The sequence below is a fragment of the Triturus cristatus genome, chromosome 2_2 (genome assembly GCF_964204655.1).
Source record: "Triturus cristatus chromosome 2_2, aTriCri1.1, whole genome shotgun sequence".
Taxonomy (NCBI): domain Eukaryota; kingdom Metazoa; phylum Chordata; class Amphibia; order Caudata; family Salamandridae; genus Triturus; species Triturus cristatus.
Genome location: NC_140582.1, coordinates 107,356,598 through 107,383,975, shown reverse-complemented (window position 1 = coordinate 107,383,975; position 27,378 = coordinate 107,356,598). Strand labels below are relative to the sequence as shown.

General features: G+C 47.0%; 1 long non-coding RNA gene across 1 annotated transcript in view; it reads right to left on the bottom strand.

Annotated features, from left to right (window-relative positions):
- Nucleotides 1-1,503: 1,503 nt before the first annotated feature.
- Nucleotides 1,504-27,378, bottom strand: part of LOC146861959 (uncharacterized) — a 72,367-nt gene continuing 46,492 nt past the window's right edge. Inside the window, exons 2-4 of the long non-coding RNA XR_014978351.1 lie at nt 4,497-4,589; nt 2,582-2,704; nt 1,504-2,018 (exon numbers count right to left, since the gene is read on the bottom strand). This is a non-coding gene — a long non-coding RNA (uncharacterized LOC146861959). The remainder of the gene's footprint in view (nt 2,019-2,581; nt 2,705-4,496; nt 4,590-27,378) is intronic.

Below are 27,378 nucleotides of genomic sequence, written 5' to 3'. Positions count from 1 at the left end.
AACTTGGTTTCTCAATATCCCTTTTGTTTTTCCATCTACAATTACAGGCTGGGCCTTACCCTGTGCTATACTTGGGAAAACACTTACCTTATCAATGAATCTACATCTGCCAGGCAGGCAGTGGCATCACCCAAGATTGATGGACGGTGCATCCATGGAAGGGAGGACCAAGAGGAATGCCGAGATTCAACTCCCCATTTGACCAGGAAAACACAGTAACAGTATCAACTTTCATCATCTTTTAAATAATTCGATTCATTTTTTTGTCTACAATCATTACAACAGTGTGTTCTTGTTGTTATTATTATCATTAGGTTTGCTCTCTATTTATAATTCATTCCTACAGATATTTTAAAATTTCCTTTGCTATCTGTAAAAGTAATCCCGGTAACACTGAACACAAACTGTATGTAATCTGGGTCTCCTTATCATCATCATGCATACATTTCCTTTTTCTCCCTTAACATATTGATATGGATATGGTAGTCTACAAAGATTCTGTTGTTTGTTGTTTGTCCATGCGTACTGTTTTTCTTTCTCAAACCTTTCCCCAAACCCCCTTCCCAACCATTCAACAAACCCTAACCCTCTTCCCCCGAGCTGTGTGACTTATTGAGGTGTGACTAAATTAAATGCACACCAATAATTTATCACACGTTTGCTGGGGCATATGTGGCAAAAGCAACAGTACTTCAATTTCAAGGCAGGGCGGGGATCTTCTTCTGCTTGCCCACCCATGAGCAATATATTTGTGAGGTAATTTTTTTTCCAAAGTAACCTAATACATCAGCATTAATTGCCGGCATCAATTGGATTAATGGATTTGTTGTCATCCTCCTACACAGCACTAACAGTTACGCTTGTGTCCAGTGTACTGTAGGCCTAGTCAAGTGACTCAACAAAACTAGAGTTTATAACTCTGTGTAATAGGGCCGGCTATCCCCACCACCATTATGTTTTGTTGTATTTTTGCATATTATTGTTTGGCAGTAAGTTCTGCACTTTACTTCATTCTACTACTCCTCGAAGAGTTTCTCTCAGGCTCCTGACTATCTCATTTTCTTTTTTTGCAAATGCTACTGCCAGTGTCTACTACTACTACTACCACCACAACCATTGCATGTTAGGAAAGAAAACCATCATCACCATGCAGCCATCGCTGTGCCTAAGTTAAACATCAAGTAAAGATAGGAGAAGTTTGGGGGAGGCATAATTAATAATGGACATGTTTTCATTAATTCAATTTCACACACCCCTTTGAGTCCAGTTTCAGAATGCATAGAATAGAAGAGACTGACAGTACTAGTAGGACAAGTCACTCAGTGAGGGGGTGCCGCATCTAACTGTTTGTGTCTTACAAAGTCAGCCAATTATTTAAATCAAACACTGGCTGTGGGCGGCCCCGCACCAGCAAAGAAACAGTATGATGTAAAACAGTAACCCCACCCAGAAAACATTAACAACATCGTATGTAAAGAAGAAATATATTATTTAATCCCCTAACAAAAATAAACTATGTTAAAAAAATCCCACAACACTTGACCCACACCTCTCCCTAGCCCCAACCATTGCCTGTGAACAAAAAGTCCAACATAATGTTCAATTGTCCAAAGAAAAGAGAAAACCCAACGCCTGATTCCCACCCACCAACAGAATAAATAGAAAAGGAGCAATGAACAGGGTCTTATGTTCCGCGGGCTCGACTCTGGAGGAAACGTACTTGATCCTCTAGGCGGGCAACACGGCACTTCAATGCGTGGCAGTTGCATCCACAGGGGGGGCAGCAGTGATGTTAAAGGAGGGGCGGCGGCGGGCGGCTGCCAGACGGTGGTGCCGTACCACTGGAGAGCGGTGGCTGGGGCCCGGGGCATTGGAGGAGGCTGCAGCTGCTGCCGCCTCCTCGTCCTCCTCTTCAAGAACCACCAGCCGACGGTATTCACGCTGTATGGTCTCCAGCTACCGGCGCCGGGCCTTTGCTGCCAACTCTTTCCTGTCAGGTTTCCCCTTGGAAGGAGTAGCTATATATCAAGAAGAAAAAACAAGACTATTGTAAAATATACTCTTAGCAAAGCAGAAAGACAAATTAATTCTACACATAGTGGCACGTAGCACCAGCAAGCACAGTACATAACATTTGTGGTATGTATCTATCCTCGCACTTTCTTGGACTTTAACATTTGTGGGAGTTTCAGGCATTCAACCAACCATGCATCTGATTCCTATCAGCCACCTATGCATGCATGTATCCCACTTATCCTTCTCTGCCAGTCATAAATATTAAATCTTGCCCGTCCTTCTTCCTTCCACTCTTCTTTCCCATTTCGTTCAACCCATCCATCAAGGTAATCTGATCTGACTTTTAGTCTTCTCCATAAAACTTTCACAGCTGAGTTGAAATTAGATAGAAGAGGCCATTGGTTACTCAACACTGCCACCGCTAATGCTTTTACTAATGCTAAGTAAAGGGTATATTCAACCGATCACAACAGCTTCTTACCTAGTAAGTCTCAACTGTACAGTATACAGTACACCCTTGCAGTGAGTGTAATGTCAATAAGTAAGGATTAGGAATTTAACTTACCACCGCCCGCCACTGCTGCTGGCTCACCCCCTGCAGCTCCTCCTGCAACTGCCGCATCCTCTCCTCCATCAGCAGCCGCCCCGCCTTCGCCGCTGGCCCCGGCACTGGTGGTTGGTAGTGCACCTTGAAAAAACATTACACATTTTTTAGGTGTCATATACACCTTCCCCTATTTTTCACTAGCAAGATTGAAAAATGAGTTAATAGTAATACATACATATACAACATACATCACTAGTACAAATCAGGTAGTAGTAGAGTAGACACTAGTAGTTATATGGTCCCTAGGGTCATTCTAGTCTTTGCTTAGCTAGCCCGAGCCATGCAACCATTTTACCTTTGTGTCTTTTATTTTTGCACACGCGTCGTTACCTTGTAGCTTGTTGTATAAAGACTCATTTGAGCCCACATGAGCTCATACTGCTACTGTCTAAGCGCTGCGTACAAGGTCAAACAAAACAAGCCACTTTGTTATGGAGTTCTGGTGTTAGTCCGTATTGCTTATCTATAAAAATGCTACACTTTTTGGCACAACTGAAAAATGCTTGCAATATACTAACACTCACCATTTTTCTCATAACAGACGGAAGATTCCCTTCTACGAACCAGAGCTTTGCAGAGCTTATGATGTAACCAGTACTAGGTTCTTTTAAGGTGAGGGGTCCACAGAATTCGCTCAGAGATCTTCATTTATAATTTTATATAAACTATGGGGCATATTATCAAGCCAGGCGATACAATTATCGCCGCTTTAGCGGCAGAAAACCGCCGCTAAAACGGCGATAATGGGCTTGATAATATGCTCAATGGATTTTGAATTGAAGCCCATGTTAGATGTCCTTCACATCTAACATGGGCTTCAATTGGAATTCCATCGAGCATATTATCAAGCCCATTATCACCGTTTTAGCGGCAGTTTTCTGCCGCTAAAGCAGCGATAATTTTATCGCCTGTCTTGATAATATGCCCCAATATTCCTACCAAGGGGTTGGTGGTGCTTCCCCCACTGTTCAGTTATCATGATTTCGCATTTTTTTTTCGTTCTATGGACTTGCAGTTGTTGTAAGTGTAACTAAGTGTAAAAATGTTTATAGTTTTAATCTTATGCATTTTGCTGTTGGTGCTGCATTATAGAACAATGTGCAGAGCTTGTCAGTTGCAAATAAAACTTTTGAACTTACATAGACTCGGTGGTATTTGGTGTGGATGGACTTACACGAGTGAGCGAGCAAAAGGAAGGGTGTGCATGTGCATTGCTTCCACGACTGAGAGGTCGGGAGTGTTATGTTCTGGGTTGTCTACTCATTGGGTATCTTGGGGGGGCTCGAAGAGCTAATAATAATATAACACTACTATAACTAGTCGGATAGGGGATTGTGGTGCGTTCTGTTCTGATTGAGGTGTGAGGAAGGTCCAACCTCCCATCACAAACATCCTATTTTCTTGTGCAAAGTTCTGTATGTGCAAAATCCCTACAACAGTAGTAGTATGTCCTATCCAATCAAAATAGTAAAATCTGGTTGGGCATTTTGTTGGTGGGAATTGTTGAAAAACATCAAGAATAATAAAGCCTCAAGATTAAGAAGACTAGAAGGAGTACAAGAGGACAACCCAAAGGACTGGACTCAATGGCTAGAGCTACTGGTGAATCTGAGTTTTATTTAAAACCTTTTAAATAAAGAGTGGCCAACTGGGCAAGCTTAGCTACAGACAGACTAATAGTAGTAGTACAGAGAGTCACAGCAGAGTCAGTTAGAGGCAGGGATAACAAGAATTTAGAAACAGATAGTCTAGATCGAAGGATAATTGTTGGTAAAAAATAACATTAGGAAACTGGAACAATAGTCTGGAAAAAATATGGTGCAGTAAAAGTTAGTGAATAAGAATTATTAATATTAAAAACAGGAAGACTTACTGGGGCCAGCAGAAGAGCCCTCGTTCTGTTCCTCCTGTCCTTGGTGTTGAACTGCTCCCACCGACTCTGACCCCGTCTTCTTGCCCCTGGGTGCTGATCATGAAAGATATAAGAAAGAGACAAACATTGATGATTGGTGTGAAACAAATAAAATATTTTTAAAAGACGGTCAAAAAAACATTTATGCAAACAACAATTGCAATAAAATTAACCTATCTAATCTGGTCGACAAGTAGTATCGGGGGATTCGTGGACCGAATAGTTATTATTTATCAACATTAATCCAGTGTTCCATTCTGATTCCAGAATACTAGCTAAGTCTAAGTAGTACGTACCACCTGACCTAGCCCACCTATTCCAGGCGTGCCAATTGTACATTAAGTAAGCATTTTCGCTTCTTTTAGTCCTCAAAAATGCATAAATGGAGGACACATGCCTACATTTTTGCATACACCAAATTGTTGGTTGGTTGATGCTGATGTTCTGCTAGTGCTAAGTCTATTACCACTCACTGAACATACTACAAAAGGTTCTACTAATGACTGGGGTAAGCACTAGCAGCACTCAGCAGCACGTGACGTAACAGAGGGGGCGTCACGCAGACCACTAAAAGATTACAAACTCATAATAAGTAACGAAACCTAAAAATCAATCCACCCCAATCTCTTAGTGACAGGACAAAGGAAGGACTAGAGTCACTCTAGCATTACCTACCTTAAGTTCTCTTAAATAAACTCTTACATAATCACGCAAAACGAGCGCAAATGAAACGTTGCAAATAACAAGGTTAGTAGCGCAGAGCACCTGTGTCATAACAATCGCAGAAGACTTTTAAGCGTAATTTACCTGTAATGTAAGCAGCAGCATTTTAGCTGGTCAGAAAAAAATATATTCGCAATATATAACACAGAGCAGAAGAACAGACACAAAGTAGTAATAATTAAATAGCTAATTACCAAGACCCGGGACATCCACTCCTAGCAGGTCCAGCAGGTCCTGCTCCTGGTCCAGGATATCGGACCACCGGTGCATGAACTGGTTCTGGCTGCGCCGGACACCAGAGCAGCGAAACACTGTCCGGCGCACCTTTCCCCATCGCTGCCGACGCTCCCGGAGCCCGTACCTGGACCTAGGCCTGCCGCCTGCTGCCAGAGTTAAGGGGAGGTGGCGCTGCACAAAAAAAATCAGTGCGGTCAACTCCACCTCCCCAAATAAGGCCTGTGCCTGCACCCCTTCTGGGTGCCGCTTTCCGCAAGGAAGGCGGTCCCGGCTCTGGCTGCGATGATGAGCCCTGCTGTGGCCCTTTGCCATGGTTCTGGGGTAGGCGGGGGCGAAAAAGAAAAGGTAAAAATTAAAAAAGTAAGTAATAGAAAATGAGTGAAAAAGTAGTTAAAAACACACAAAAAGTAGACAAAAACTAAAAATATAGAATCAGGAAAATAGAGAGAGACATAACTAAAAAAGATCAACATTTTTTTTTCAGAAACAAAGTATTGAAAAGATAGAGGGAGGATTGAAAAGCAGGCCCCAGAACCATAGCAATAGAGTGAAAAACAAGATGGCTGCGCCCATTGCAACCGCATGGGCAAGTTTGCACGATATTTCCCCCCGAGCACGCAGAAAGCGGCGCGAACACGTAATACGCGTTCCCGACCAGGAAATACTTATCGTCAACGGGCCATGAACAATGATACTATGATCCAGCACACCATAGAAATTATGTACAATACGATTTAATAAATTCCAACAAAAGTTAGTCCAATAAGCAGGTTTCGTTCTAAAATCCTTTATTCAATTTTTCTTCTTTAAAATCTGCGTAGCCAACGCGTTTCTTCCTTACGGACTTCTTCAGGGCTACAAATAATCATAAACATACATATAAGTAAGGTGCTCTGTGTTTAAACAGCGTCATATATACAATCTTATTTACAAATTTAAAAGGAACCTTATGTTTCAATATACATTATTATACATGATTTACAAAGAGCATAAACACATTCTTTAGAACCTGCTGAAGACAGAATATATCATTTGAGCTGGATTGGTTCTTACCAAAAAACATGATTTTCAAAAGGTTTGAAAAAATCCTATTTCAAAAAGTATCTTTGAGAACTATATTGTCTAGTTTTAACCTCTTCAGTGCCCATGACGAGCTGGACTCGTCATGGGCCGCGGTAGCGCTGTGCCCATGACGAGTCCAGCTCGTCATAGACCCCGCCCGCTAATGCAACGGCCGGCACAGGGCGGGGAAAGGGGCGGGCACTGAAGGGGTTAAAAGGTTTCTAAATATTGATTCTTATGTCTTATTGACGGAATGGGGAATTTTTCTTACCAAAATTCTTATTTCCCAGAAGTGTTCTTTATATGTTCCCACCGTTCATTGGTCAATTTACGTTCTTTCTTTTATGGACCAAATTGGTTTATGATCTAAAGATACAATAAGTAGCAGCATGACATGACCATATATATGTATTCAACAATGCCTCATTTTTATTCTGTTTATCAAAGCCTCCTCTTTTATGTCTATAAAAAGGAAAAAACAAAAACCCGATCCATTAATCATTTGTCAATTTCGAGATCAAAAACTAAACGTACCGTATTACGTGTCCTTTTGTAGTTTTATCAGTATAGCATATCCCATCTAAGGGCAGATTCAATAACTATCAGGGAGGAGTCAAAACAAAGCGTACCGTATTACGTGTCCTTTTGTGGTATTCTCTGTCTGACATATCCCATGTAAGGGCAGATTCAATATCTATCATAGAGGAGTATGGGAGAAAATCAGTATGCTAAGACCATATCACATATTTGAAAGAATGCTCATAGCGATATAATTTCTAATGGTGCTCAACTATGTACCAAAGTTCTGTTTATATCAATCATGTTCTACTTGTTGGAGTTAATGCCAATTCTGCTTTAAAGTTCATATACTAAACTCTGTGTATTCAAAAACAAACACGGTGTGTCTGTATTAGCTATACCTCATCTCTATTATATTCATAGACATAAGGTATACTCGAATTAAAATTATGACTGTAGGCACACTGTCCAAGGCAACCCATTAGGATTTTGACTTAGAGTATGCTAGTTGATCAATAATGGGCAAGTTGTAAGGGGTTCTATATTAACGTATTTAAGACTTCCAGATTTCAGAATAGATTTTACCAGCGCATAGTCCTTATACGAGTAAGACTAGCGCAAAAATCAAATTTAACTTAAGCTTAGTTACATATTCTATAAAGAACAAAAAGAGTTCCCTATTAAAACTTACTTCACAATTCCCAGTTTCAAAAGCAGTCCTTCTCGGCCATGGTCCATGTGTTAATGTGACTAGCGCGAGGTTCAGCCTTAAATAGTTCCCCCATGTAACACCTGTATTCACTTAAGACCTTAGATGAGGCCGATTGTATGTAAAACCGAGCCGCCATATTGGACGGTGTTAGCTTCCAAATAACTTGGTGTAAACGGAAGAGCGTTTGATATGAACTATTTAGATTTGAAGTATGAAAACGGCAAAAAATGTCATTTCATGCTGATCCTTAATGTAGCGGTACAAAAGGGGGTGGTGATGGACGGAGCATCAGAACCAATCAAACACTCACACCCAGTCAACAGATCCGGGTTTGATCCATCACCGTTCTTTAGCCCACTCTGCCACCCCAGTTCCGACATGGATATATGCAAATCAGTCTGACACTGTGCCTCATGGGAACAGTCCAGCCCGAACGGCCAAGCCATGCCTTCCCTGGACCGGAAACAAGCATCCTAGGACCAGTTTCTGGCATTTCAGCCGTCTTGAGCCAGGTTTGCTTGAATCCAGTGGCAAAGTGAGCAAGGGACTCACGTCTGAACATACCCTGCCAACTTATGGCGAACAAAGCGGTACAAAAGGGGGTGGTGATGGACGGAGCATCAGAACCAATCAAACACTCACACCCAGTCAACAGATCCGGGTTTGATCCATCACCGTTCTTTAGCCCACTCTGCCACCCCAGTTCCGACATGGCCATATGCAAATCAGTCTGACCCTGTGCCTCATGGGAACAGTCCAGCCCGAACTGCCTTAATGTAGTAGCCATGCAAAGCATTTATTGCAAGGTTGCATTAAAAAAAAGTCCGAGTTCTAAGTTCGATTCATATATGTTTTTCTTATATTAGATTTAACGGTGGCGACTTCAAACAATAAACTATTCCACCTTAAAAGTATTTTTTTAAGAAACTAAAGGCAGGGCAAATACTCATGTAGGCCGATTAGATGAGGCCGATTGTATGTAAAACCAAGCCGCCATATTGGACGGTGTTAGCTTCCAAATAACTTGGTGTAAACGGAAGAGCGTTTGATATGAACTATTTAGATTTAAAGTATAAAAACGGCAAAAAAGGTCATTTCATGCTGATCCTTAATGTAGTAGCCACGCAAAGCATTTATTGCAAGGTTGCATTAAAAAAAGTCAGAGTTCTAAGTTCGATTCATATATGTTTTTCTTATATTAGATTTAACAGTGGCGACTTCAAACAATAAACTATTCCACCTTAAAGTATTTTTTTTAAGAAACCAAAGGCAGGGCAAATACTCATGTAGGTCATTCCTAATGTGTGTGTGCATAAGCCGAATCTATATGTAAAACGGAGACGCCATGTTGTAATGTGTTGGGAGCTCTCAAGGGCTAAGTATAAGCAAAGCTCAAAAGGATTCCAACATATATATGCCTAATGTATAAACAAGAGGAAAACGATCTTTAGAGTAATTCATATAAAAGAAAAGAACTTGATACGGTAATCATACGTATCGTTTTTTATATCGCTTTTTTAAGCTCGCTGAGTAAGAACATATTCCAAAAAGTATCAGAGTTTACAGGCGTCATCTTTAAATATAGAGAGATCCCAGGTACGGGACAAGTGAAATCAAAATGGCCGCACCCATTAGCGACCGCATGGGCAAGTTGGCGACACATTTTCAATGCAATCACGCAAAAAACATCGCGAACAGGCGGGAGAAGCACTTCCGCGTCTCCGTGATATTTCTGCGTGTTTGTGGAGATTTTTTACGTTTTCTCGAAGATTTGCATAACGCGATTACGCAAATTCCACACACCTCTAATTTATGGGTGTGTCATTGGGGCTCAAAAAGGAATTCCAGGGTTAATGTTTGGGTTTGGGGTGCAAAGGTTAGTTTGGGTATGCACTCACTGAAGTGGGATTAGTGATATTAATGTCTCCGCTATGCAACCCCTACTCTACAGTTGAAATGTGCCTAGTATTGGTATGCATTGGAATGGAATGCAATGTTATGGCATGCGTTGCAACTACGCATGTGCCTTTGGCACAAGAGTGGTACGCCTGCTGTGCATGGGCGCACAGCGGCTGCCATTGAGAAGTGCTGGAGGGGGGCACCTGGACATTTGTGAGGTAGTAAACACTGGAAAGAACACTGGATGGGGCTTGGACGAAGGAATATGTGTGTGAGCGGGTGTTGTAAGAATTTTTATGAGGGAAGTTTTACCTCGAAGCCAGGTCCTATGTCTTCGTAGCTCCTGCTCTCCTGCGTCTGCTTCCAGGAAAAGGAAGTAGGCAGCCAGGCTCCCTCCTCTGAGTCAATCCGACGCTGAGATGCGGCAGTGGGATTGGTAATTGGCAACGGGACAAGTCATGCAGCCAGGGGACGGAGGGGTGGGCATGTTCTCCATGCAGGTTGTAATGCAGCCTGCATTGCGAACAGGGAAGGGTGCATGACTGCTTTGGGCGGACTGAGTGGGCCGGCCAAACAGTCATTGCGCACGTGAGTGGGTATGCCAATCTGCCCAATTCCCTGCTCCGTGTTTTGAGCAGTCCTACCCACCCTCCCACCCCCTGAGGATACATAAAATGATTACATCAGTCAGTTATGACTTGTTTTTCCCTTTTGAAATTGTTTTTTTGGCTTCTTTGAGCCTGCGCTCCCCACTTCCCACCGCTGCTGCCCCTGCGACCCCACTCTCCTGTCCTCGCCCATTCCCGCCTCCCAGTTGATCACTCCTCCCCCTCCCCTTCTAAATGGCAGCCACTGCATGGCTGCGCGTAGCGGGTGCGGCGCTGGCACACCAAAGGTGTGCCTAAGGTAAGCCCGTCTGTGCCCGTCCGTGACCTGACCGCAACCAGAGCCAGGAACCTTGGATCTCGAGCCACCCACTGCTACAGCCCAGTCACCCTCCATGCACTCATCCCCGGAAAACTCAGAGACTGCCAACAGGCCTTGCCAAACGGGACCCATGGCCAGTTCTCCTGCCTCCATTGCCGCCAGACCTTAAACACCACCCTGGCCTCCAACACAGCCAACGCCAGCACCGGTGACACCCTAAGATGGATCCTCATCAATGTGCGCTCTGTGCACAAACACCCCGTGGCCCTACTCACCGCCAAAGACGAGATCTGGGCCCTCCTAGACCAAGCCCACTCTGCAGGCCTCATCCTGCTCGACCTTTCATCTTCCTTCAACACCGTCTCCCACCGCACACTAGTTGCCAGACTACATGATGCCAGCACACAAGGAACAGCCCTAGACTGGATCCGATCAGTCCTCACCGGAAGAAGCCAAAGGATCAGACTGTCACCCTTCCTCTCCAATCCTACGTAAATCACCTGCGGAGTCCCACAGGGGTCATCTCTGAGCCAGACCCTCTTCAACATCTATATGGCCCCCCTCCCCGCCATCGTCTGACAACACGGCCTCAACATCGTATCCTACGCTGATGACACCCAGCTCATCCTCTCCCTCACCAGAGACCCCACTACCACCAGACTCAACTTCCAGAAGGGTATGCAAGATGTCGAAGTCTGGATGACCGACAGCTGCCTGGAGTTCAACGCCGAATAGACAGAAGTCCTTGTCCTTGGAACCACCCCTTCAGCATGGGACAACACCTGGTGGCCAACCGCCCTTGGAAGCCCACCTACCCCCTTGGACCACGCAAAAAACCTCAGCTTCGTACTTGACTCATCCCTCACCATGAACCTACAGGTCAATGCTGTCACCTCCAGCTGCTTCAACACCCTCCACATCCTCTGCAAGACCTTCAAATGGATCCCCCCAGAGTCAAGGAAGACAGTCACCCATGCACTCATCACCAGCAGACTGGACTATGGAAACACACTCAACTCCGGCATTAACAAGTCCCTACTCTGCAAACTCCAGACATTACAGCACACTGCCGCCAGATTCGTCCTCTGCATCCCCCGGCACAAACACATCAGCCAACACTTACGAAGACTCCACTGGCCCCCCGTGGAGAAAAGAGTCACCTTCTAAGTCCTCACTCACGCCAACAAATGCCTACAGTACAACAGACCCAAATACCTCAACAACAGAATATACTTCCACGTACCCAAAAGAGACCTTCAATCTTCCAACCTCGCACTGGCCGAAAGTAACCCTGGACATCCACAGAACCAGGGCAGGCAGAAGATCCTTCTCCCACATTGCAGCCAAGACCTGGACCAAGCTACTGGCAGACATCAGACGCGCCCCCTCCCTGAACACCTTCAGGAAGACCCTCAAGACATGGCTCTTCGGCTAACAGATCTGCAGACCCCCCCCCGCCGCGCCTTGAGAGCCTCACGGGTGAGTAGCATGCTTACAATTCCCCTAATTGATTGATTGATTGAGTTATCTTCATGTGATGATTGTTCCTCTTCTGCACTGCTTGAGGCAGTGGGGCAACGCTCTTCCTCCATTGCAGAAGTGCCGCCACTGGGGTTCGTCATCTATGTGTGATAGGCCTGAGTGACTTGCCCCCCGGCCCTCCTGCGCTACTTGTTCCACCTTCTCCTTACCTGGACATTGACACCGTGGAGCAATCCACTGCACTCTCTCTAAATCTGTGACTCAGCCAGCAGGAGCCTCAGACAGGTGTGATTTCACTAGACTGGGTACAGCAGTCGCAACCTAGTGTGCTGGTGGACCTCCCGATGCAGTTGATGCAGCAGGGTCCCTTAGGCGTGAAGTTGCAGCGCTCATGCCACACAAGTTCGGCGTAGCACAGGGGCCTCACCCTCCACCCCATATGTCCAGTCCAACATCATGGGGCCTGTGATGCAGGAAGACGGCACACAGTGTTGGTAATCCCCTTCGTGCACCCCGGGGTAGTGGTGGATCATAGTATGGGATGCAGACCTCACTACGTTGGTGCGCAGGAGCGCCTCTACCATTAACAGGTCCAAGGGTCGCAAGGCGGTCTTCTCACACAGGTCAGCAACGTGTCTCCATGCAACATGCCAGACTTCACCACCAGGCACTGGCGATTTTCACCACGGCTCATCGACTCCACAGCTCCTCCACATCCCACTCCAGGCTCCAGATGCTGGTCCAGCAAGGCATCCAGGCTCCAGACGCAGGTCCAGCGAGTCATCCAGGCTCCAGACGTGGGTCCAGCAAGGCATCCAGGCTCCAGACGCAGGTCCAGCGAGGCATCAAGGCTCCAGACGCAGGTTCAGCGAGGCATCAAGGCTCTGGGTGCAAGTCCAGCGAGGCATCCATGCTCCAGGAAGCAGGTTCAGTGAGGCATCCAGGCTCCAGGCGCGGGTCAAGCGAGGCATCCAGGCTCCAGGCGCAGGTCCAACGAGCCATCAAGGCTCTCATCCTGGTCATCCTGGATGTTGGCTGGCTTGCAGGGGTTGTTGATGTGTGCTGCACTTGGCCCGGCTGATCCATTCTGCATTTTATTGATTATTATGCCTATTTTATATTGGAGGTTGACTGATAGGCTATTTTTTGCATTAGAGACAAAAAAAAAACTCAAGTTGGGCTGACTAACGTGAGGTTTTTTGCCGCTAATGGGCCTATCGGTAGTTATCGCCAGCTAACGCCGGATTTCCTATCGCCATCGCGCTGAAGTTAGCGGCAGTTTTCACCGCCATTCCCTGATAATATCTCCATGTAGCGACGGCTTGGTAATACACAGCTAACATGGCGATAGTTTTCGGGTTAGGTGGTGATAAAAAAACTGCAGCTAACTGGCGTTTGCGATAGGTATCACCGGTCCTTGAGAATATCCCCTATAGTGTGGGTACTAATAAATACAGAAACCTGGAAAGAAAATGTAGCAGTCTGATATAGGTGACGATGCTGCATGAAATGTAAGCATCTGAAAAGTTTAACAACAAAATTAACATTTATTTAAGATAGATATTGAAAATATTATACATTCTAAAAGGCTCAGACTAACTGCTTACAACATGATAAAAAAGTCCTCTTTTAAATTCTTTATTCCATGGTCTATAGCTGGATAGAATTTCAGATGTCTAGGGCCAGGTGGAGATTATCTCAGTGCTTGTGAAGTTAGGACATTTTGCCATACTGAAGGTATACAAAGTTTACTAATTTTACCCACCTGGCTCTCCACATCTCTGGATTTCCTGTTGCAGGATGTCACTTGGGTGGAATATCCTGCACAAGGAAATCCTGCAACTCTACAAGGAAATCCTGCAACTCTTGCTGCAATCACTCCCTGAGCAGATCTGAGGTTCACTGAGGTAGGTCTCCCAAGAGTGGAATAGAGTGAGGGGAGGAAGTACACAGCACTCAGCATCAGACAGGGGACAGATCAGGTTGTGGGGCTGCTGCAGAAGGGCATAGGTCTTGAGTTGGTAGCATTTGGCACTTTTGTGCCAGGCACTCACAGAACAGGACACAGGGGACAACTTGAGAAATTTACCCTGGGTTTTAACATGGAATATGGAAAGGAGGATAACCATAATGTAGCTGCAGTCAAACCACTGCCAACTCCAACGGTTTCACTCTGCAAGACGATAGCAAATTAAGCTGCCTTTAAACACATTTTGAAACCACTCATAGTGGGGCATATTCTCAAGAACGTGTGATAACTACCGCAAAATTAGCTTAACGCAACTCGCATTCTATCACGGGAAAATAACACTGTGTTAACGTGGTATTCCCAACACGGCGGTACCATGCGATAGCCTCGCGATAACGCGTCAAATGAACGCGTTAAAATCAACTCGACGCCGCAAAAACACAAAACACAAACGCGAAAATAGTAGCGATGATACCAATCGTGATACAAAAATCAGCGAAAAACAGGCCTACAATTCCCACGCGTCATGCGGGAAAATGCACTATAAAAGTAGAAAAAAAACATACAAACAAAAGGCAAACAACAACGAAGCACAATGGAGGTAGCCGGAGCAAGTTCAGAGGACAACCAGAGCCCCACAAGCCCCCCGGAGGGCCAGCCTGGGACCTCGGGGTCAGGGAAGGGCAAAGACAAGAAGATTAGGAAGAAGCGGTTCAGTCCGCAGGAAAACAGGATCCTGATAACGTAGGTGGTGGAACACAATCAACTACAGTTCGTCATCTCCACTGTGTCGCTGGCAACTAAAAATGGGATATGGCATACCATCGTGGACAAGGTGAATGCAGTCGGAGTGCTGAAGAGGACAATGCAAGAGGTCAAGAGGCGCTGGAATGATGTGAAGCGCAAAAACAAGCAGAAACTCGCAAACAACCGGAAGGCAGCAATGCAGACTGGAGGTGGGAGTTCAGCGCCACAGGAGGAGCTGGGTGAGATGGAGGAAATGGTGTCCACAGTCATCAGTGGAGAGACGGTGGCAGGAGTTGGGGGCCCGGACTGCTCAACATGACCGGACACAACAGCAACAGGGTGAGTAACGACCAGGGACTGGAGGACGGGGGAGATGGGCACAATGTCACACATGCACAATTAAGCATAGCACATCTGTGGACAAACCATGCCTCAGACCCCCAACTTCCACCAAGAGACCAATGCACCCAAGTATACAACATCTCAGCGCTATATAAGCACAGAAGCCAGAGGCACACCGCATGTAAGGGATAAGGGGCAGCTAAATCAGAACTGCAGGGGCAACACCCCCAAAATGCGGCACACACACATTACATGCAGAGCACATCAACATTGACAACGAACCGCAACACGTCCACAACAGAACAGAGGACCCAACTGGTGCCGCATGTGCGTAGAAACTGGCCAATCACATTTGGCATTGTAGGGAAATTTGAGTTGACAATGTACAAGTACAAACACACATCCGTGATGTTGTCGGAATGTCCACTGTCCTGCATCAAATAGGCAGCTCCCCCCAAACAGTCACAATGTACACTGTCATACATTCTTAATGTAAACATGTACAATGCATCAACATACATGTGAACACAATGTTAAACTGCATCTCCACTTCACATTGCAGGGGGAAATCCAACACCTCCTGCAGAGCAGGCTGAACCTCTCTTCTCTGATGACGAAGAGGACCACCACACATTCAACACCGACGCCCTCCAACAGCTCGTGGAGAGCGTCCGCAGCCCACTTCCAGGAGCAGGGCAGCCCAGCTGCTACGAGGAGAACCCACCCCTTGCACAGAACACACAGCAGGCAGCACCTACCACAATGGCTGCCTCCCAGGACCCTCACGACGAACACATGGCCTTCCAATGCTGTGTGTTGGGGTGCCAGGAGATGCTGTCTGAACAGGTTAAGGTGGGGTACGACCGCATGGCAGTCAAACTAGACAACATACGTGGGTGTCTAAGTCCCATCAGGGACCACTCACAGTCCCTAACGGACACCCACAGTCCGCTCCATGCTCTCCAACGAACCATGGCTGACATCGCTAGAGTCCTGACTCTGTGACTAGAACGACTGTCTAGTCAGAGTGCCTCCAGCGATCTCGCACAGGAGTTGGGACACGTGCAGAGGATCATGGAGAACATGGAGCGGACGCAGACGGAAAGAGTGGCTGCCACGGCTGCATACCAGCGAGAGGTAGCTGGGTCCCTAAATACCCTAAAGACCCTCCTCATGGCATTGCTGCCACAAGGCCTGGCGCTGATGCATGCTGCTGCTACCACTCCATCCACAACTCCGCCCCCTGAAGTGTCAGTGCCACAGTGCGGCAGATATTCCACCTCCAGCCCCTGAGGTGTCACTGCCACACAGTGCTGGGGACAGAACACTCCCACCCACATGTGAGGCACATGAAAGAGCAGAGTATGAAGATGTGGATGAATCTGCCTTGGTGGTAAGAAGGAAGCGTTAGCATTCATCTCCGCCATATGGCCTGTTTCTGCTTGGTTCTGCCTTCTGCATCATCACCTCCCACTGTCCCCCGATGCACTCTGCGACACTCACCTTGTACCTCGACATGGACTGCCATTTTCTGTTTGGTCACCTGATCTATTTCTGCCTTCTGCATGCACCATTTGATCATGTGGTTCATGCTTTCCACCATGCTATTCACCCCGGAACAATAAAGGGCTGCTTTCATGTGCTTTGTGAATAAATCCTCTAAAAATTCCTGCATTTGGTGTGAAGTAAATTGTACCCCATTGTCTGTTAACTTATTGGTGTCTCTGGGATTCCATCTTCGAAAAAAAAATCTTTCAAAAATGTTATGAGAGTTTCATTGTGATGTAGTGAACATATTTTGTCACAACAAATCTTATGTGGTAGTCTACTAATACCAATTTGAACCATTCACTGATTGATTTGTAGCCTAACGATCCAATTATATCGACAGCGAATTGAGTTCATGGTTTATTTGGAATCATAACTGGAGAGAGAGGGGATTTACGGCCACTCAATATTTTGTCACTGTGAGCACAATCTCTACAGTTGTTAACTAAATCTTCATCCATAGTGTCCATGTGAGGCCTCCAATAGTAATTAATTATTTTGTTTTTTATTAGACTACATGCCAAGTGCCCCTCGTAGGCACCATTTGCTATTTTTCACTCATTATTCGGGGAAAGCAAACACAAGGAGATGATGGACGGAGCGGGGAAACGTTTTAGACACTCACCCCCAGTCACAGAACCGGGTTGAATCCATCATCATTCTGTAGCTCACCTTGCCACCTCAGTTCAGACCCAGCTATATGTAAATCAGTTTTGACCCTGTGCCCCATGGGAACAGTCCAGCCCGAACTGCCAAGTCAGGTCTTCCCTGAACCAGAAACAAGCATCCTGGGACTGGTTTTGGGGTAACACCGCCCATCAGTCAGGCTAGCTTTAATCCAGTGGCAAAGTGAGCAAGGAACCCACGTCTGGGCATACCCTACCAAATTAGGGAAAACAAGCCAATCACAAGGAGATGATGGACAGAGTGCTGAAACTTTTCTGACACTCACCTCCAGTCACAGATCTGGGTTGAATCCATCATACTCCTTTAGCTCTTTTTGCAACCGCAGTTCAGACCCAGCTATATACAAATCAGTTTTGAATTGCCAAGCCAAGTCTTCCTTGAAGCAGAAACAAGCATCCTGGGACCGGTTTCAGGATAACAGCCCCCATCATCCAGGCTAGCTTTAATACAGTGGCAAGCCTGAGCAAGGGACCCATGTCTGTGCATACCCTGCCAAATTTGAACGAACAAAGCAAACACATGTGAGAGAATGGACGGAGCACTGAAACTTTTCAGACACTCACCCCAAGTCACAGATCTGGGTTAAATCCATCAGCATTCTTTAGCTCACTTTGCCACCTCAGTTCAAACCCAGCTATATGCAAATCATTCTTGACCCTGTGCCTTATGGGAACAGTCCAGCCCGAACTGCCAAGTCAGGTCTTCCCTCTACTGGAAACAAGCATCCTGGGACCGGTTTCGGGGTAACACCCTCCATCAGCCAGGCTAGCTTTAATCCAGTGGCAAAGTGAGCAAGGTACCCACAGTCTGGGCATACCCTGCCAACTTAGGGCTGAAGGAAGTGATCGAACTAAGGTCACCCGGGTCACTCACGACCTCCTCTAGCCTTCCAAGAAATGAAGAGTCGATGACGCAGTAGAGAACACAAACTAACTAGTTTATTAGTAAATACACTGCAATGGAGTCCAGTCTGACTAGCCCTATGGCATGTCTGTCGATGGACTGATTCTAAGAAGCATAAAGGTACATTATGTATGTTGCAGAGCCCACAAAGAACCGCCTATTATGGAAAAATGCAGCTTGGGCAAATACTGAACAAAAGGGAGGCACAGTAGGATGAGCTAAGAGCCTGAGACCGAGCACACACTATCTCTCTGGCAAGGTCATACAGTCTGTGCTTGCAGCTGGAATAGTGGGAGCACCTTCTATCTCAGAGAAAGGTATGCATTAACAAGCAACTTTCTCATGTTTCAGTGAGGCCTAACCTTGGAGATGCAAATGCATCCCAGCAGCTTTCTGCTGAGGCAAGCAACATGAGACAAAAATCTTGATCTTAGTTACAGAACAAGATGGCGCCTTGAAAGATGGCACTATGGATGTTAACTTAACACGGAATAGAGTTTGAGCATAGCAAAGGGAGCACTTAGATTCTGTGCATTACGGAAATAACACTTCAAATCTAACTGACCCTCCTTTTAGCATTCATGCTAAGCTTTATTGGTGCCATCAGGTAAGGGTCCTTACAATTCTAAAAGAAAAGGGGGAAAAGAAATGCTCAAAAATAGGCAACATTTAGTTACTCATTTGGGGGCATATTATCAAGGACGGCGTTAAAAGTTATCGCCGGTTTAGCGGCAGAAAACTGCCGCTAAAGCGGCGATATTGGCTTGACAATATGCCCATGAGAATTCCAATAGAAGTCCATGTTCTGGTGTGAACATGGGCTTCTATTGGAATTCTCCATGGCATATTATCAAGCCCATTATTGCAGCTTTAGCGGCAGTTTTCTGCCGCTAAACCGACGATAATTGTAACGGTGTCCATTGATAATATGCCCCTTGGCTTCTAGCAAAGGCTGAATGTCCATACAGTATATAACAGACACCGTTCAAAGTTAGACAGGCAGGAAGGCAGTGTATGCACAGACTATGGGGCATATTAACAAGGGCCATACCTCTGCTTTTTTGGCTTTAAAAGTCAAAAAAGCGGAGATAAGATCATCGCCCTATCTACAAGGGGATGCTAACATGCATTAGCACATGTTAGCACCCGTTTTCCCGATGCCTCACTTCGCATCTCTAATGAGGTGCAAAGTGGGCGTCACTGGGCGTACTCCTGACGGACTACCTTGTAAATTATCGCTACATACACATCGCGACATTTACAAGGTGGCCCTCAGGATTTTAGCAGACATTAGTTTTGGACGAAAACCGCGGTTTTCGCCAAAAACTAATGTCTGCTAAATTCCTGACTTAGCTATACTTACCATTGGGGGTGGATTATGCTGATACGACCACAGGGCCGTATCAGCAAGGTTATCACCATTTTCCATGGAACATCTGCTGGAAAACCAGCGTTGTTCCATGGAAAACAGTGATATCCCCTCTATCGCTAGAATTTTTATCGCCTCGGTGATACGCATTGTTAATAACGCGCCAACCGGGCGAAAAATTCCAGCGATATACGACGATAAATAAAAAAGCGCTAATCGTGCTCTGCGATATTTATCGGCATCTATTGCTAATATGCCCCTACATGGCAAAATTATGCCAGCTATGGCAACTAGGAAAATGATAATCCTTCAATCGCAAGACGCGAATAGGCCCCAAAACCACCCGTGAGTGACCACGTGCCATTTTCTTGATGTATGTCAGATGCAAGCCTATCCCTTCAATATCTTTCTGAAGCATAGTCCTATATTTTGTATCATATGGATATCCTTGCTTTGGGGTCAGGGTACTTACACAGCAGGCAAACAAATTGGGAGACAGTGGGGTATAATGACAAGAACGCGTGATAACTACCGCATGAGTAGCATAAAGCAACTTTCAATACCGCAGCCCATCGCTGGAAAATAACCCCGTCTCAACAAGGAATTCACAACACGGCGGTACCATGCGATAGACACCAGATAACGTGCAAAATGTCCGCGTCAAAATCAACGCATCGCCGCAAAATTGCGATACACGAACGCAAAAAAAATGCGATGAGGATAATCGCGGTACATAAAACAGCGAAGACCAGCCACAGGCCTGCAAATCCCACGCGTCTGGCAGGAAAATGCACTATAAAAGCAACAGAAAACAATTCAAACTGCGTAGCAACATGGATGCACCCAGAACGAGTGCAGAGGACAAGCAGAACACCACAAGCCCCACGGAGGACCAGCCAGGAACCCTGCCTTCGGGTAAGGGCAAGGACAAGAGGAAGTGGAAGACGGGGTTCAGTCCGCAGGAAGACTGGACCATCGTCACGGAGGTGACCCAACACCATCAACAACTGTTCAGCACCTCCACTGCGGCACTGGCAACCAAAACCGAAATATGGCAGGCCATCATCACCAACATCAATGCAGTCGGAGTGTCGAGGAGGTCACTGGAGGAGGTCAAGAGGCGCTGGCATGATCTGAAAAGGCAGACCAAACATAAGCTTGCCGCCAACAGGGAGGCAGCAACGGTGACTGGAGGTGGGCCTCCAGCGACACAGGAGGAGCTCGATGAGCTGGAGAAAATGGTGGCCACAGTCAGCAGTGAGGAGAGGGTGGCAGGATTGGGGCATGGACACAGCACGATACGACCTGCTCCAATAGCAACAGGGTGAGTAACCACCAGAGATGGAGGGCGGGGGAGATGGGCACAATGGCACTCATGCACAAGTATGCGTAGCACACTGCACATCCACAATGACCACGGAACATGTCCCTGATTGGCTTCACACACTGCTTGCATACATAGAAATGCCAACTAGGCCCCCATCCACAATGTGCACAGAGGGTGCCCCCCCTATCAACAATATCACACCCGACCCATGCAAATGTGCTGAATCCAGTAAAGCAGCGGCTCTGTGACCCACAATGACTATGCAAGTAACACTGCATGTCCGACAGCATGGCAGCTGCCATAACAAATTACATGGCCCACGAATCGACATGGAGGTAGCCCAGTGCTGATCACATCTGTAAAGGAGCAGGTAACACTCTGACATGTCCATGTGCACCCCCAACCCATGCCCTACAAAACACGCAGCAGACGAACAATGCACCAGGCCACAAAATCTGTCCAAGAGCACATATGACCCAAGTCCAAAGCAAATCATGTCCCGAAAAGTACACAATTCAAAGGCACCCCGTCTCAAAGAGAGAAGGCTACACGTAATCAGAGCTGCAGGGGCAACTCCACCACAATGCAGCACACACACATAGCAATCACATAACATCAGCAATGACGCCAATGTGGCACAAAGTGCAACACCAGCACCACAGGACAGAGCTCACAACAGGTTACGTTCGTGTGTAGTGACTGGCCACTCACATTTGGCATTGCCTGACACTGTGTGATGACAATGTACGGGTACTACCACACATCCGTCATGTAGTCGAAAAACACACTGACTGCCATTAAATAGCCAGCTCCCCCAAAACATTCATAATGTACATTGGCATGCAGTCAGAATGTAAACATCTGAAAATCTGCAACATACATGTGAAACTCTGTTAACCTGCATCTCCCCTTTACCTTGCAGAGGGACAAACAACACCTCCTGCAGAGCACACCACACCTCCCATCAGCGATGAGGAGGAGGACAACCTGCACATATTTCAAGAGACCCTCCAACGGATAATGGACAGCCTCAGCACCCCACCCCCAGGAGCAGGGCAGGCCAGCTGCCACGAGGTGACCCCACCACCTGCACAGACCGCACAGCAGGAAACACACACCACCACAGCTGTCTCCCAGGACCCCCCGACCAATACATTGAATTCCAATGGCATGTGTTGGGTTGCCAGGTGGAGTTAACTGATCAGCTGCGGGTGGGTTTCGAGCTTGTGGCAGCCAAACTTGATGCCATCAGCGACCACATACAGTCCCTATTGAACACCCCCTGTACGCACCATGCTCCGCCACAGACCTTGACTGACCTCGCTGGTGCCATGAATCGAATACAAGAACTGTGTGGTCATACATGCATCAGCAATGACAGCACAGAGTTGGCACAGCTGCAGAGGTCAATGGAGACCATGGAACAGATGCATGCTGGAAGGATGTCTGCCACGGCTGGACACCAGAGAGTAGTAGCTGGGAACTTCAATGCCCTGCAGTACTTCATCTTGCCATTGCTGCCACTGAGCCTTTCCCAGATGACTGCAGCGGGAACATCGACACACACAGCTCCGACCCCTGATGTGTCCGTGGCACACAGTGATGCTGCCCCATCACCTTCGCAGTCTGATTTGTCCGTGGTACACAGAGATGCAGCCATCACCCCGCCACACACACCGGACACACTGGACACACCGGACACAGAACCCGTATCAGGGGAGTGAGTAGGGAATGTGAACTACTGTGTGAGGAAGGAGACAGTAGCATCCATCACCGCCATATAGCCTGTCCCTGCCTGGTCATGACCAATGCATCATTCCCTGGGAAATACCTCCTACTGCCCCTCGGAACACTCAGCGACATTTACCCGGACCCCGACACGGACTGCCATTTCGTCCCCACTGAACAATTACACAGCAATCCCTCTGCGGACTGCACACTCCCTTTTCCTAATCACTGTGCAATCCCCAAACGACTCTGGTTGGCCCACCACTGGGCTTCCATGTGATGTGGGGATGGCTGGCCATGTACAGCTCCAGTTCCCGCAATCACCTGAATGTGAATAAAACATTCTGAATCACACAGATGTGTCATTACTATGTTCACTCACGTATTGAGGTATGTCTGGATGTAGGGACAATGATTGCACATGAAGGTGCACCCTGGTAACTGACATCTATGCGCATGTGTATCCCTGAGACACATGGCCAATTGGATGACTGCGAAGATGAGTACTAGCTGTGTCCCCATTGCACATCAACAACAATCTCACAACCCCAAACATAGGCACACGTCCATATATTGAATAGGGCTGTGTGTAGGACTGACCCAAATAAAAGCATGCCTGGAGTGGTGTCCTACACCACATGTGACACCAGAAGTTCACGTCACATACCTACTCACACACATCTGTGTGGACACATTCTGTTGTGATATATGACATTGCTCCACAAGGTCAGAGGTTGGACACCATGCTCACATTGCTGTAGTCACGTAAGTGCACATGTCGTCCAGCACCTATCCAATAACACTGTCTGGCTCACAGAGGTGGAGCTTGCCAAAGGGACACCCCCCATTGCACATGCATCAGTCAGTTCCTAACTGTGTAGGGACGATGCTAATTGTGGCACACGAGTGGAGAATCCAAACAACACACCTCATAGTCAGACACCAGTGGAGTTGCATAGACTTTATTGGCATGTGCGTGTCAGTACGGATGAGGCAATGGCCACAACAGGCAGGGACATGCTTAAGACACTTACACGCAGCATGGGTACATTTCAAGGTTCATGATATGTTGGGGCTAAAATTGGCAACATTCATCACAGATGGCAACGCTCTCAGCCCACCGTGCCTTGCTGGATGAGTCATGTTTTTTTTTGCGTCTGCCCATTGCCCCGTGTGAGGGGGCACGACTCACTGCCCATGGGATCTGCATACTGCTCTGCCTCAGGAGTGCACCGATTGTCTGATCTGCTGATGGTGATCAGGTGTGAGGGTCCGACAGGTTCACATGTTGTGCTACATTGCCATGTGTGTGCTCTCACCCAGCAGTGTGTCCGAATTGGCAACGTTGCCAAACGATGCTGTGCTGCACCGGGCATGGTCCTGCATCACCTCGCACATGTGTGTGTACACAGGCATTGTTTCACACACATGCATCCGAGCCCGGATGAAGGCAGACGTGTCCTCTGTTGTGGTGGAATATGTGGGCATTCCCCACGATGCAACAGGTTGTTGGGACATGTGCTGTGGGTGCCAATCGGATGTGGCTGCAGGAACGTAGTTACTCATCCATGTATGCCCGTGCAGCTTCCGTCGTTGTCGTGTTCAAGGAACACCAGGGTGAGCCAATCAATTAGGTGGTCTGGGCAGGTGTGCTCCGCCCAAGCAGTTTCACCGATCCGCAACACAGCCCAATAGGGGAGCGCCTCGATCAGTGCACAAGAGGAATTATGCAATCTCCCAAGCACAACTACCAATAAATACGCAGTAGGTCAGGGCATCCCATGCACGGCTGTCTCAGTTACACTCCTGATCGTGATCCAACAGGGGGCACAGACACAGGTTATAGTCCAATTCATCAATAGTTGTGTTGGATAGGCAGAAGTCCATGGGACACTCGAATGTGCATGTTCGGCAGTGGAACCAGGGCTGGACGCATGTGACCTAGGCAATGTGGAAGCTGAGCCAGTAACTGATCCGCAGCACTGCCAGTAATGGCAGCATACGTGCACGGTACTGTTCCACATGACGGAGCTCTGCATGTGCCCGGTGTGGTCTGCCATTGCGTTGGTGCGTCTCGTGGAACCGGCACTCTTCTGAACTGCAGCAGTTGTGTGGAGGATATGCCACAGCTCTGAGCAATGATTAGAATGTGTGTGCAATGTTGGGGAGAGTGGCTTTCTGTTTCCGTGTGTGTCAAGGTCATCCCATGCTGGAGTACCACAGGCAGGGGCTTCTGTGTGTGGGGTGTGGATGAGTCAGATAGTTCATTTGCGGAATGTGTGGTGTGGGAGTCATCCCCGTCTGCCATGGCATCTCTCCCAGGGTTTTCCAGGCGCGTTCTGGTCCAAGGTAAGAGGTGCAGGTCTCCTCCTGCCTTCTGCATTGTAACAATGGAGCTTTCATGCCTGATGTTTGTCTGACTACTACTTGCGTTTTTGGAATGTGATGTGGCTTTGGCACTCAGATTGGGACACGGCCTTGGGCTCATGGTGTACGGATGGCGATACACACACACATGTATGTTGACATGTGGAGCCAGGTGGCCGAGAGGCCTTGCGCTGCTTGTGCACTCTCACTCCATCTCTTTCCCTCGCTCTCTCCCTCTCTTTCATTTGGTGGGCTTCAGGAACACCTTCTTCTCTTGGGTTTGGTCTTCCAGGCTGTGTGCTACGGATTGTCCAGTGAGGGGCCGCTAGGACTCATCCTAAGGGTTGGCTCTGCTTTTGTTTGTATGGTGTTTTGTGTTGGTTGATTGCATTGCTGTTTGACTGTGTCTACATTGTCTGGCCACGCAGGTCTGTTCACTTTCCTGCTTGTGCGACATCAGGTAAAATATTTGTATTGGGATTCGCGGTGTTGGTGTGCAGTTTCTTAGTCCGGGGTTGGGGGTGGTCCCAGGTAGGGGGGGATGTTGCGGGCCTGGGTGTGGTGCCGGTGGTTGTTGTGGCCCTCGTGAGTCTCGTCCGACTTAACACCAGGTCGGAGCATGTGTAGATTTCCTGGTGCTAACACGCCTTATCGCCAGATTTGTGTTCTTATCGCAGATCTGTCTGGTCGTTGTGAATGTTGAGGAGTGGTGCTGTCGTGGCTTTTGGCACGGGAACGCCTACTCTGCATCTCATTAGCGATATTTGTGGGGGTCCTCTGTGGCGATGTTTTTTGCGGCTGCTATCGCATGTAAACTGGTGATGATGGCTGTTAGCACCAGCTTGTGAATGGGGTGGTAAATTTATCACGACTACAATTAAGTGCCGTTAATTTGGCGATAGTTCCTTGTGAATATGGCCCAGTGTACGCAGAAGCAGCATGGAAAAATAATATCAGCAAGTACGACTAAATCAAGAAGTATCTTCCAACCCCATGTCACGAACAAAATCCAAACCCACCCTGATAATGTCGATGGGCCATATTATCAAGAACGGTGATAACATTATTGCCGCTTTAGCGGCAGGAAACTGCCGCTAAAGCGGCGATAAGGGGCTTGATAATATGCCCTTGTGAATTCCAATAGAAGCCCAGGTTCTGGTGTGAAGGACATCAAACCTGGGCTTCTATTGGAATTCACAAGGGCCTATTATCAAGCTCCTTATCGCCGCTTTAGCGGTAGTTTCCTGCCGCTAAAGCGGCGATAATTTTATCGCCTTTCTTGATAATATGGCCCCATGTACCTGTTCCTTTGTGCATTTCAGCTGATAGAAAAACAATTTCAAAATAGGACAATCTATGCATGGCCTTATGCTGGGACTATTCACAAAAACATGTTCAGGCAGTGAGGGTGGTCCATCAACATCATTCTAGTCTACCCATCCTTTCATCTCTTTTTCAATTCCATCAGTTGACAGAAGGGAGGGGCAGTAACATAGCTGACTTCAAGGTGACACATCTTTTAATCATGACATTTTTGGCGAACAATGCTAATTTATAGCCGGTTAGATGTGCACTGATAAGGTTCTGTGTCTCTGTTTATTCAAGGGCATGTTCACAGCATGGTGTACCATAACTGTAAGATCAGTGGCTAAAACAAGTCCAATCAATTGTCTTATGGAGACGGCCACCGTCATGACCGCCCCCTATACAGCTCGGGAGGGCTCTTGCGGTAGCATCAAAGACAGAACGCGCACAATGAGCCATCTTGTGTACTTACAACCACAGAAGTCAAAGAAAGCGCAGTTTGTTAGTTGCCCAAAAAACAGTTTCAGGCATTCAGGGTAAAGGCTCATGCACCCATGCACCCCATTTAATGTGTTAGGTCGCCAAGGAGCTAATCTCTTACCCCCATTCAACAGTAGGTGACCTAAGTTAGACCTGACACCATTGGCGTGGATCTCCCTTCCATTTTTTGCTGTTGCCTCATGTGTTTTTGCTGGTTTTAGATGCTTTGGGCTCTGTGCCACTGCTAATCAGTGCCACAGTGCAAGTGATCCCTATTGTAAATTGATGTATGGATTAGTGACTCCATGATTGGATCATTTGATTTACTGGTCAGACCCTAGTACAGTGCACCATGGGTGCCCAGGGCTTGTAAATCAAATGCTGCTAGTGGGCTTGCAGCACTGGTTGTGCTTCCCACAGAAGCAGCCTGTAAAGTGTGTCTCAGGCCTGCCATTGCAGAGCCCATGTGCAGTCTGGTACTGCCATGTTGACTGGCCAAGTGCACCCACT